This window comes from Macrobrachium rosenbergii, chromosome 12, assembly GCF_040412425.1.
Source record: "Macrobrachium rosenbergii isolate ZJJX-2024 chromosome 12, ASM4041242v1, whole genome shotgun sequence".
Lineage (NCBI taxonomy): Eukaryota > Metazoa > Arthropoda > Malacostraca > Decapoda > Palaemonidae > Macrobrachium > Macrobrachium rosenbergii.
The window spans coordinates 63,442,820-63,455,319 of NC_089752.1; the positions used below are offsets into that span (position 1 = coordinate 63,442,820).

General features: G+C 41.4%; 1 protein-coding gene and 1 long non-coding RNA gene across 2 annotated transcripts in view; both read left to right on the forward strand.

Moving 5' to 3' along the window:
• LOC136844248 (uncharacterized) overlaps positions 1–4,578 on the forward strand; it is a 5,046-nt gene extending 468 nt beyond the window's left edge. The window contains exons 1-3 of the long non-coding RNA XR_010854791.1: positions 1–241; positions 357–438; positions 2,971–4,578. The exon at positions 1–241 is cut by the window's left edge and continues 468 nt beyond it. This is a non-coding gene — a long non-coding RNA (uncharacterized lncRNA). The remainder of the gene's footprint in view (positions 242–356; positions 439–2,970) is intronic.
• The window catches only part of LOC136844251 (larval cuticle protein A3A-like), a 329,631-nt gene that overhangs the window by 58,444 nt on the left and 258,687 nt on the right, over positions 1–12,500 (forward strand). The gene's annotated exons all lie outside the window — the stretch shown is intronic.

Sequence of the window (12,500 nt, forward strand, 5' to 3'; positions counted from 1 at the left end):
TAACAAATACAAAAAGAAACAAGTAAGCAACAAATTCTGCGGTAGATATCTTTCGTGGCTGATTTTAATAGCATCAATAAAATATTAGGTGAGAGATACGTAATCATCATGCAAATGAATATATAATACACGGATGAAGCCGGACAGTCGACAGACGAAACGGACGAACTTATTGGAGGGGAACTTGCTCGACATCTCTACATGATAACAACCCTGCCACTCAACTTTCTGGCTGTTTTAGGTAAGTTTTTGTTGTTGTTCAGAAATCCTATTAAATGAGAAATACATATTTAGAAAAAAATATGGAATACTGAACTATAGCACGTATGAATAACATCTTCACTCACTATTGGCAGGTAGGCTATGCTTGAGAGATGTCTGCTGGAGCGAGCGAGCGTTCAGAGAATAGGACCACTTGTATTCTTTTCATAAATGTTGGTAAGTTTCTTTGTTTTTACAGTTCGATTTAGATTTGAAATACATCAGCTTAGCGATGTTGGGATAACGAGGATTAGGATAATTGCACGATATTTATGCAGTATATATTATGTGTAATATTATTACGTGATTAGTCGCTAAAACTTCATTATTAAGACCTAACATTACCATAAGGATGCTGTTTGAATTTAGTTTGGGTTAATTTTGAATTAAGCTTTATTACTTAGGCCTAAACCCCACACGAGCAGACATTAGGTATATGCAGTACAGACTACAGACATAGGATGCATGCAAGAGTGAGATCATGAAACGAGCAAAAATGCTTGTATTTGTCAGTGTCTGAGCCAGCAGCACTGCCAAGAAGCGTCTGCCCATGTGAATGGGGCCGTATATGTTGTTATGGTTTTTTTTCTGCTTAAATAACCAAATTTATTGATAGACTAGCGTTGCCTTGGATTCAGTGACGTGTTTCATGATAGGATGACCTTATAGGCCCTGGCGACTTTTTCATAACGTCTCGGGTCGTTTCGAGTCGTTTTTCTTGTGTGTGTACAGCCCTCCACAGGGACAATTCCCTCTCTGGTGGGCCCTTGAATGTATTTAGTAGAATCTTTTTATAAACTGTAGATGCCTTTCGGTATTTTATCTTCAATGTAGTAGCTCTAGCGCTTGGTTAACTATAAAATGTTATAATTTTTATATTTTTCTTTGTATTGTCTTACTGATGGTCTGTACACTTTTTTGACAAAAATTTCCCAACACCATTCCCACTTTTGTTTTCTCTCAGTATGTTTATTATATTGAACGAATATTTTCGAAGAGTCACTTTCATTATTACTTAACTAAGTCTCAGCTAACATGCATATGTCTAGATTTCGATCATTTATAAGGTTTCTAATGGCGTTTGTTTTATTTGCTACGAACTGTATATCTATTAAATTGCACAGAAGATTATTAATCAAAGCCATGATCAGTATTATTTTTCGCCTTTGACATTTCTTCTTTGTATACTATATGCACTTGTTGCCATCATATGTTTTGTGTTCAGTATCGCTATGGCCTTTCTTTTCACAACTGTTACACTCTGTAAGGTAGTGCTGGTACATTCATTTGATTTGTGATTTTCATTACATTTAGGACAAACTTGGTCATTCTTACAATTTGCTGCGCTATGACCAAATTTCTGACATTTATAGCATTGATGATAGGGCATGTAACAGCCATATACCTTGCAGTGACTATACATTGGACAGAGTTTGTCACCTTTATCGAAGATAGTCGCTTGTATTTGTGTGTGCATTTTATGATACAATGTTTATATTTATCACCTCTGGCTTTCATTTCCTTTACTATTTTCAAATCATCATCATCTTGAATGAGTTGACGCAGCCAAGGATTTTTCTTCTTGATGTTGTCGACAATGTCATCCTCATCCTTCGAGACATATACCACTTTTATCTTAGGTTTAAGTTTACCTCTCTCATTTATTGATATATTGCAACTTCCGTCTTCAATCTCTAACTTCGCTTATTCTAAGTTTTTCTTGTCAGCAAATCTAACAAATAAGTGTTCATCTCTTTTTAACTTCCTCAATAACTCTGCTTTACCTTCTTCCGGGGTAGATTTGATCAGGAGCACATTTTATGTCCTTAGTGACTGCGTAGGTTCTGGCCCTGTTTGTCATAGTCTTCTTGTCTTTATCCACGGTGTCAATTTTGTTTTGTGTTTCACTAGTTTTCAGTGTCGAATCTTCAGTCATCCCTGCTAATATAGTTGAGTTTGTTTTCATTTCGTCAAGGCTGTCTTCAATATCCTTAGTGTTCGCTTTTCCTTGTTTTAGTGCTTCAGACTTTTTGCATTTGTTGCAAATACACCATATATTTTCACTTTCAAGTACCTTTTTGTATTGTATATCAATATTAGCACAAACAATGCTGAGATGGTACCAAATATTGCAGATATTACATTGAATTCTTTCATCTTTGTCGTCCACCGCCAGCCTGCAATGTCTGCACGGTGCTGACACATCTCTTCTCTGCGTTGACTTGTCACTTAGCAAGCAAATCTCATCAACGACTTGCTTTAGTCTCTTGTCTTCGTAAGTTTTTCTAATAAATTCTCGATATTGATCATATGTTGCGTCAAATTTTCCCCATGGCGACGTAATTACAAAATCAATTCCTTTCCCTTTTTCCTTCTTTTTCGGTGCACTAATTTTCAATATAAAGCGTTAGACCGGAGCACCGGGAGAAGAGCCGCGAAAAACACGTCCGTCTCGGGCAATACCCAACGATACAAAAAAAAAGCCATCATGAACAAATTTGTCATAATCTTTATGACAAACGCCCTACCATAATGTAAACAAATTTTTCCCTCCTTACTGTATCCCTACACTTTATTTCCAAATTTAATCTTCCTAGCTGTGTCTCTATTTCGACTCATGGCCTTAGTTTGGGGAATGCTAGTCAAAAAGTGAAAAATCATGAGTCTTGTCGTTATGCATTGGTTTGCTATATTACCCATTGTTGACAGGTGTATGGTGTCAGGATGGCAGAGCATGGGATCACTGTAGACGCACATCAACGTCACCCAAAGAGACTAAGAAGTCAAGCAAAGAACATCATCTACAATGTCTACAATTATCTTCACAGGCAACAGCACTGTAGCCTACGTGCATGTCAGTGTCAGAAGTGGATGAGGAGACAGCCAAGGTGGTGGGTGTGAGTCTAAGAACAGTTAAATCCATAAAACAACAGACAATTAAATGTCATCCACCTTCTATCACGTCACCTCCACCACGTGCCGACTACCTTCGACTTTGACGAAACTGGATCAGTTTGAGAAGGAAGCAATAAGAAAAGAAATTCTTGCCTTCTACGACAGAGGTGAGCTACCAACACTGGATAATATGCTCCCTAAGGTGAAAGAAGCTCCTGTAAGTTTTCAAGGTGGAAGGACAACGTTATGGAAAGTAATTAGAGAGCTTGGATTTAGGTTTAAGAATTGTTCAAGTGGAAGGAGAATATTAATGGAACGCCAAGACATCGTTGTGAGTCGACACAAGTACTTAAGACTAATTGAAAAGAACAGAAAAAGTGAAAATCCAAGACCTGAAGTTTACTTGGATGAAACGTGGCTCAATCAAAGGGACAGTGTGACAAAGTGTTGGACCACAGGTGACAGTGCTGTAGGACCTAAGGTAAAGTCTGGGAAAGGTGCACGCTTAGGCCTAATCATCTTACATGCAGGAAGCAGAAATGGCTATATTCCCAATGCACAGCTCATGTTTAAGTCACGGAATGGATATAAAGGTGACTACCATGATGCCATGAACCACAAAAATTTAAAAAAATGGTTTGAGGAACATACCGCAGAAATCACTCATAATTATGGACAATGCAAGTTGTCATTCAAAGATAGTCAATAAAGTACCTACATACAACAGCAGAAAAATTGAAATTATTAATTGGCTGTCTGAAAACAAAATTGAACATGACCCAGACCTCATAAAATCAGAACTAATGGAAATATGTAACAATCATAAAGAAAAACAAAGATTACATAATTGATGAAATTGCTCTTTCCCATGGACATGAAATTTTGAGATTGTCCCCTTGTCATTGTGAATTTCATCCAATAGAACTAATTTGGGCCAAAGTTAAAAAAAAAAGTTAAAAAAGAAAACTCAAATGAACACCAGACAGCAAAGAAAGTAGAAGAATTAGCAAGAAATAGCATTGAAAAAGTGACTGAGGGTGATTGGCGAAAGTGCATGGAGCATACATCTAAAATAGAAGATAGTTATAGACGAAATGATATAGCTCGAGAACATATGATTGAGGAACTGGTTATAAGCCTTGATGACTCAGATAACAGTAGTGACGATGACATGATGTAGTTTGTGTGCAATTTGTATATTACATTCTTTCAGTAATAGTCACCTTTATTCTGATATAAATTTGCCTTCATTTATATATTTGTGTTCGTGTAATTTATTTGGCATCATCACGAAAAAGAAATGTTAATATACACTTATATTATACAGAATGTGTCAGGTTTATGTTGGAATGTATAATATCACACACAATACAGTTTTTAAAACTGCAAAGTTGCCAATTTATCAACCACTATTGTGTGTAAAGGAAGTGTTTGCTTGTGAAAACAAATATTTTGGTTTATGCATTATCATGGTGTTGACGTACAGTTATGAAATAAAAATACGATTTGTTTGAATTGTGTTTTGCATGATAACCTTACTTTTACACATCTGGCCAGACTCCTTCCTCAGGATGAGTTTAAAAAGCTAAAGCTCCAGGCCTGACTCCCGCTTAAATTTAAAGGTCCGGAGGGGAATAGTGAGGACGACACGGGTCCCTGATAGAGTGTTATTGTACTGTCAAGTGCAGCTGCCCGTATCCATATAGAGAAGTTACCTTCTTTTTCGGACAGCCACAGACCAGTCATTGCATAATCCTAGGCTCGTTTATTGAACTAGAATGCAAGATCTGACATACACACACGTGTCATTCCAGTATGGCCCCAAATAACAACAAGTGAAAGCGAGAGATTCCTGTAGAAGTAAGGAATGTGTAAAGTTGAGCTGGCTGGTTGCCCGTGGAAGGCTATTGTCTGCGCGCATCCCCGCTCATTTTAATATTCTTAATCTTTTGCTAGCTATTTTCATACTGATAGCCTTACCTATAATTTTTGGTAGCATTGTCACCCATGACATTTAAGCTACAATACCGTATGAAACACGAGAAGATAGATGATAAATGCACTGCGATGTCATGTAAGGAATGAAAGAATATGCTTTATATTAAAAAATTTCATGTTTATTTCACTATACATATTTTAGCATTAAGTATACTGAAGTACATAATTCATATATCATTATAATCCTTAAATCATTGGCTTGACGATGTTTAGTGATGAAATTGGGAAACACTGCTTTTCTTCAGGTAAAACCGAGATGTAATGAAAGTTATAACTTTTGAAAGACATATTTCATGAGGAGAGGTCGCAGCGTAGATGTTTACTCGGTGACGGCTGGAAGAGACTGACGAGTTTCCAGCCTTGTGACTGGCTGATCAATGGCCAATCAGGAGCATCGTAAGAGACGGGGTTGGATATCAGATGCAAGGGTACTGTGAATTGATAATAGTAATAGGGCCAGCAGCATCAGTGAAGTTCAGTATGAAACAGCAAAAATATTGAATCATACCGATGAATCGCTGCACCTCCCTTTTCGTATGCAGATATGGTATACTGCATAAAGCTTGGACATTTGTACCCTTTGGCGTCAATTTCCCACTTCCGACATGGTGACCGAGATAGATGATCTCGGCCACCCCAAAACTGGCATTTCTTCAGGTTAATTACCAAGTTTGCCTTTCGAAGGGCTACCAGGATCTGGCGGAGGATTGATAGATGTTCCTCGAGAGATTTTGCATAAGTTACTATGTCGTCGAGAGAGACAACACAGTGTTCAGTACCTTCTAGGATTCTATTCATAAGCCACTGAAAATAGCTAGGGGCATTCTTTAGCACAAATGGCATGACTTTATATTGATAGAAACCCTTTGGGAATGATGAAAGCAGTTAGCAGGTGCAACTCCTCTGATGAAGGCACCTGCCAATATCCCTTCTCGAGATCAATCTTACTCAAGTAGCAAAGCACTTCCGAGACTGTCTAGGCAGGTCTTGATCCTCGAAGAGGGTAAGGCTCAGGTTCAGTGACATCATTAAGTTTTCTGTAATCGATGCAGAGCCTATCTCCCCCTCCTTCCTAGGGGGACCAAGACGACAGGTGAGGACCATTGGCTGCCACTGTGTTCAATCAAGCCAAGCTCAAGCTGGAGTTTGACTTGTTCCTCTATCCTTCGGGCCTTGTCAGGATTGGTTTTATAGTGGCCCTGAACTACTGGGCAGACCTCTTTGAGTACCTTTATAGTATGTTCGCCTTCGCTTGTGCACCCGAGCATGTCCTGGGTGACATCAGGATAGTCATTTAACAAGTGATGCACCTCTTCTCTCTTGGCATCATCCAGCACGGTGTTCATGACCTCAAGGCAGCGCAGGACTTCGGAGTTGGAGAATGGAGGTGGCACTGCAGATACAGTGCCAACTATCGCACCCATCATTGATGACTGACCTTGGGTGTTCCTTTCTTTGCGGGAAACGTATGGGTTTAGCAGGTTAATGTGGAGCCACTTGGCTTTTCTCTTGCCACAATTGACCAGATAATTTAAGTTACCGCACTTCCCTAGGACCTTATGAGGCCCTGTAAACTGGGTCTCTAAGGGGCGTGTCACTCCCATCCGGAAAACGAGAACTAAATCGCCTATCTTGAAGGAACGAGTTCAGGCTGTTCTATCAAATTTCAACTTGACTTGTTCTTGAGTTGCAGCTTCGGTTGCTTGGGCTGCTGCCCAAGTGGCTCAGAGTTTCTGCTGAATGGTTGGGAGGTCTGTCACCCATTCAGCCGTGGTAGGATCAGCCCAGGCCTCGTACAAAATGTCAAGGGGGTCCTGGGTAGAATGTGCATAGAGCACTTGCCGAATGGCAAAAAGAGAGTAGGGGTGGTTCTCCCAGTCTGTTCCCTCTTTGTGACCAAGTTTTTTTAAGGTTGATTTCAGGGATTGGTGGAATCGTCCAACCATCCCTTGATGTTCCAGATGGTATGGAGCTGAATGAATATGCTGGACACCATGGCTAACCATGCTGTCACGGAACTCCTGTGACATAAAGTGCAGCCCTTGGTCGGTCTGGATTGTTTCAAGGAATCTGAAACACCAAAAGAATTGAACAAGAGCTTTCACTGCATTCTTGGAGTTTTCGCTTCGAACAGGTATTGTTTCGGTCGTTAGGCAGTGACTATTGCCAAACTTGCCTTTTGTACACCCTTAGGGTGTGTAGTAGTCAAAACAGACATCCTGGAAGGGGACTCCTGCTGAAGGGATGTTTCTTAGGGGGGCCTTAGGAACAACCTCATTTGGGTTGCAGGTGACCTGGCATGTTGGATATGGGATGATGAAGGCCTTAACTGTGGCGGCCAGGCTAGTAAAACTGTCCTTCGATGGCGAGGGCAGTTCAAGCGACACCAAAATTCCACCAAGGACATCATGTGCCAACCATAGGAGATCAGGCTATAAAGATGGAGGAACTACCACAAGCCTGTGAAGGATGGAAGCAGGCTCCGACCTCCCAAGAGAAACCTGGTAGAAGACTCCATCTTCAAGAAGGAAATTGCACTTACCAAAGTCCTTGACTTCTTCCTCAGTAGTAGCTGCTTCTGAACAGTGGTGCCACAGGTTGGTGTCTTCAGATTACTCACAAATGAGTCACTCCCAGCTCAGAGAGGGGACTGATGCATGGGCTCCCATGATCAGGAGGGCAACTGTAGGTCCAGAGGTGAGTTCATCTTGAAGAGTGCCAGGCTGTTCATGAGGCCAAGGCACTTCTGCGAGGTTGATATCATCGGAGAAGGGGCCTTCATTAGATAGAGGATCTGTCTTCTCGAGCTGCTCAGGTGTTGTAGCTGCCATACAACTGAGAGGGACTGTGGTGTTTCTCCACTGGACCAAATCTTGGTCCAAGAGTAAGGGGTGTCCAGTGGCAAGGGACTGGACGACCCCAAAAAGATGCACCTTCTCGCGAGAGGGGTCACCTATGGTGACTCAAAGGCAAACCGTAGGAAAGTCTGTTGCATCCCCATTTACCCATCAGATGGTCATTCTTTCATCCTCCTGAAGAGTGGCACCAGGAGGCATTTCATTCCGGGCAATGAGACTAACCTCTGCACTGGTATCTACTATGTTTGGCAACATCCGAGGGCGAGTGGAGCCTTCGAGAGGCGCTATTGTTATGGCTTCAAGGCTTAACCACTCAGTTGGTTGTCTCGAGTGGACAACAGTCTGAACTACTTTAGGTAGTTTAGGCTGAACTTATAGTTTGCAGAGATGTGTCCCACCTTGCCACAATCTTTACAAGTTGACTTGCTAAAATCTTTTCTAGGTCTTGCTCCGTGGTAGGTAGAGGGTTTGTGACCCTTCGCCCAAGGCCCATGAGTGAGTTTGCCCTGTGTGGCCTCGTTTTGGGGTTTGAATGGTGCCTTCTGCTGAGATTCCACTCGCAGATGGCACTGTCCTATGGGGTGCCCTGGTTTCCTGCAATGCACACACAATGGTTTCTATGGGGTTGCCCATTCTTGAGTTGCTGTTGAGTGTTACTTGCAGCATGTGAGGAGGGATATAACTTTCATCTGTGGAACTAAGATGAGGATGATTGGTGTCCCAGGTGTCTGCCCAAGGACAGCACTTGACCACCATCTTAGACGCCTTATCGCATAGATGGGTGGCGAGAGCTTGCTGGGCATAAAGTGAGAAGTCCTCGAGCTGGAAGAGTTTGAGGGTGTCCTCCGCACTAGTGGCTTTGAGAGAGTCTAGCTATTGTTTTAATGCTTGTGTCTTTTTGAAGATCCACTCAGACCAGGTTTGGCCTGATTCTTTGGGCATATTTCTCCACCTTTTCCACTAATGGTCGGGAGTTATTTCAAAAGCCTTTATGATGGCTTGGTGGACAGGGGTGAGATTCCCTTGATCCTCCGGCTGGGCAGCATTGAATGCAATGGAACCTTTCCCTTCAAGGTGCTTTCCCCAGGATCAGAGACACTTCTCCAGGAGAGGGCTTATAGGTCTTCAGGACCTTTTCGACATGGTCAAGCCAGACTTCAGGCTAAGCTTCATCCCATTTTCTTATGAGGGAGCCTACACTGCTGACGGTTGAATGTGGAGAGGGCGTTGATGTGTTGTGCACTCCTTGGGCTGCCATTGCAAGCTGATGTGCCCTTTCCTTCTCCCTCTCTTCTCTTTCTCTCTCTTTCTCCTGCCTTTCTCTCTCCTTCTCCTGCCTTTCTTTCTCCTTCTCCTGCCTTTCTGCCTCTTTCCGTTTCTCCTGAGCTATTCTTTCTTTCTCCTACTCCTGCCTTTCTTTCTCCCTTTCCTGCCTTTCTGCTTCTTCCTGTTTTTCCTGAGCTATTCTCTCTCTCTCCCTTTCCCTTTCTTTCTTGGCAGAGATTAGCCTCTTTTGGACCCAGTCCCTCAGTGCTTGGCCCACCAGTTCCAATTCCTTACCAGCCTCCATGAAGAACCTGAGCTCATCATTTTGCTGGGTTCTGGATGCCTTAGTCATCTTGAGATGGTGCTGAGAGGGGAGTGGCCCTCGGGAATAACAATAAGGTCTTAGGATGTGGGGAAGGAACCAGTGTTGGCACTACGCGCAAGGAAGAGTGCCCCGTTGGGTGAGGTGGCACTGGCACTCAGTCTAATTTTGACCCGAGTGACCGAGGTATATTCGGAATGAACGACTGTAACTGTTCCATGGAACTTAGGATTGTGCTAAAAAATGACAATTCGGTATATCTGAAAAGACTAGAAGTTGCTCAGAATGAACAGATTCAATATGTCTGAAAAAGACTCAAAGTTGTTCGGAATGAATGGATTCAACAGGTCTGAAAAGACTCAGGGTTGTTCGTGATGAATAGACTCAAAGTTGTTCGTAATGAACAGGTTCAGTATGTACAAAAGACTTGAAGTTGTTCTAATGAATGGGTTCAGCATGACTAAAAGACTCAAGGTTGTCCAAATGAACGGATTCAGTATGTCTAGAAAAGACTCGAGGTTGTCTGAATGAACGAGTTCAGTATGACTGAAAAGGACTCAAGGTTGTTCGAATGAACGAATTCAGTAGGTCTAAAAGACTCAAGGTTGTTTGAATGAACAGGTTCAGGAAGTCGTGTGAGGACTTTGGATTGTCTAAATTGAATGGGGATAAGAATTCCCATAAGGACTTGGATTCTTCGAAATGAACAAATATGAACTCTCAAAATGGACTTGGGTGTTCAGAATGAATGAATATAAAGTCTCAGAATGGACTTGGGTGTTGGAATGAACAGATGTGAAGTCTCGAAATGGACGTGGGTATTCAAAGTGAGCTGATATAAAGTCTCAAAATGGACTTGGGTGTTTGAATTAAAGGATATGAAATCTTATATGGACTTGGGTGTTCGAATGAATGGATATGAAGTCTGGAAATGAACTTGAGTGTTCGAAATGAATGGATATAAAGTCTCGAAATGGATTTGGGTGTTTGAATGAACGGATATGAAGTCTTATGTGGACTTGGGTGTTCGAATGCATGGATATAAAGTCTTGTGGACTTGGGCGTTCGATGTGAACAGATATAATGTCTTATATGGACTTGGGTGTTCGAATGAACAGATATAAAGTCTCGAATAGAATTGGGTGTTCGATGTTAACCAATATAAAATCTTATATGGACTTGGGTTTAGCACAATGTTTAATGCAAGCCTTAGTAATTTGCAGAGAATTGTCAGAGCTAGCGGATGAGGTTAAAATAACAAGGCTTATGTAGAATGGAGTACAGCTTAGTATGGTTTTGAATTTACTTGCTCACATAAATAACTACAATGCTTAAATTTATCATGCACGAGGCATGGCTAGACTGCCAAAAGATATTTCACGTGCTGAAGGGAAAATATCTTACACTACTCTATGACCTGGTTGGGCATGTGATTGACATGTTGGCATTAGCGAGACCCAAGGGTCAGGGACAATAGCACGTGAGATAAGGCTGCTTGGGTAGGTGGCGAGACAGCTCCAAGGTCAACTGCACATGTGCAACTGTCTGAATGAGGGGAACAACAAATAAACAAAGGTTGACGACTACTGGGAGCACGTGAGGGTTTGTTATGACAGGCGGCGGTCAGCCCCAAGGTCATCTCGGCTGAATGAATGGGCTAGCAAATGCCTGGCAGTGAGCGAAGCTTAAAGAAAACGTGGTTTTGAGAAGCAACCTTGTAATTCTGGGAAAGTTCCTCTCATCAGGGAAATGAATGAACAGGTGCGGTCGTTCTTACGGCTTTACTGACTGGGAAATAAATTGAATGAAATGGAGTTTACCATGTGCATTGCTTTATACGAGAATTTAAACAAATGCAAATACTAAACAAAATTTTGGGGCCACGTGGCCTGAACAAAGTTTTACAGCTTTATGAGATTTACTCGATAAGGAAGAATAATATATGTGCCTAATGAATGCATAACCTCTACAAGAAAGAGAGAGAGAGAGAGAGAGAGAGAGAGAGAGAGAGAGAGAGAGAGAGAGAGAGAGAGAGAGAGAGAGTAAAAATCCTAACTCCAGCAATACGAAAACTGCTGGACAGGGTAGCCCTCGTGGGTTCTAACGTGTGCCTAACTAGGTTTTCGAAAAGAGAAATTGCTCGAATCACATAAGAAGGAAATACACGCACTGTTTCCTATTACAATACTTCATAATTCACTTTTCACTTTTCCTAGCTAGCCTATCGTGAAAGTCATGTAAACTATCATGCGTTAGCCATCAAAAGCTTGTATAAAGGATAATAACTCTCTCTTCTCTATAACTGGGCTGCATGCATGTGGACTAACAATTCCTAAATCTATTTCAGTCACGACTTTGTTTGCACCTAACAAAATAAAAATAACAACACTGTACTTAGAATGGAACTGGAGCACTTGTGTGCTTATAAGGGAATTTACACTAATAAAAAGGTTTGTTTCTAATCTTGCAACCAGCTTCTAGCAAAGCTATTCAGCTGATAACTGCAACTGCAGAGTTGCAAGGGCAATTTGCAAGATGATCCTGTAACGTTCACCATTGATATGTTTTTAGCTGGGAGATCTAGTTTAACCAGTGGGTTGCACTGGGGATGTACGCAACATACCCTGGATGACACAAATTTGAACTCTGGCCTTGAGGTCAGGTAAAAACATACATTAAAACACAGCTGAGTGCCTACGTCAAAGGGGTAGTGATCAAGTAAACTCTTGTCTTTAACTTAATATACTGCATTATATTTACAAAAAAAACACACACATCAGAAGAATGGTAGCGTAATTTGGGACAGGCAAACAAGGTCCCAGGGAGTGATTAGGTAAACTCTTGATTTCAACTTAATTAGATATATTTACAAAAAAAAACATGCATCTGAAGAATGGTAT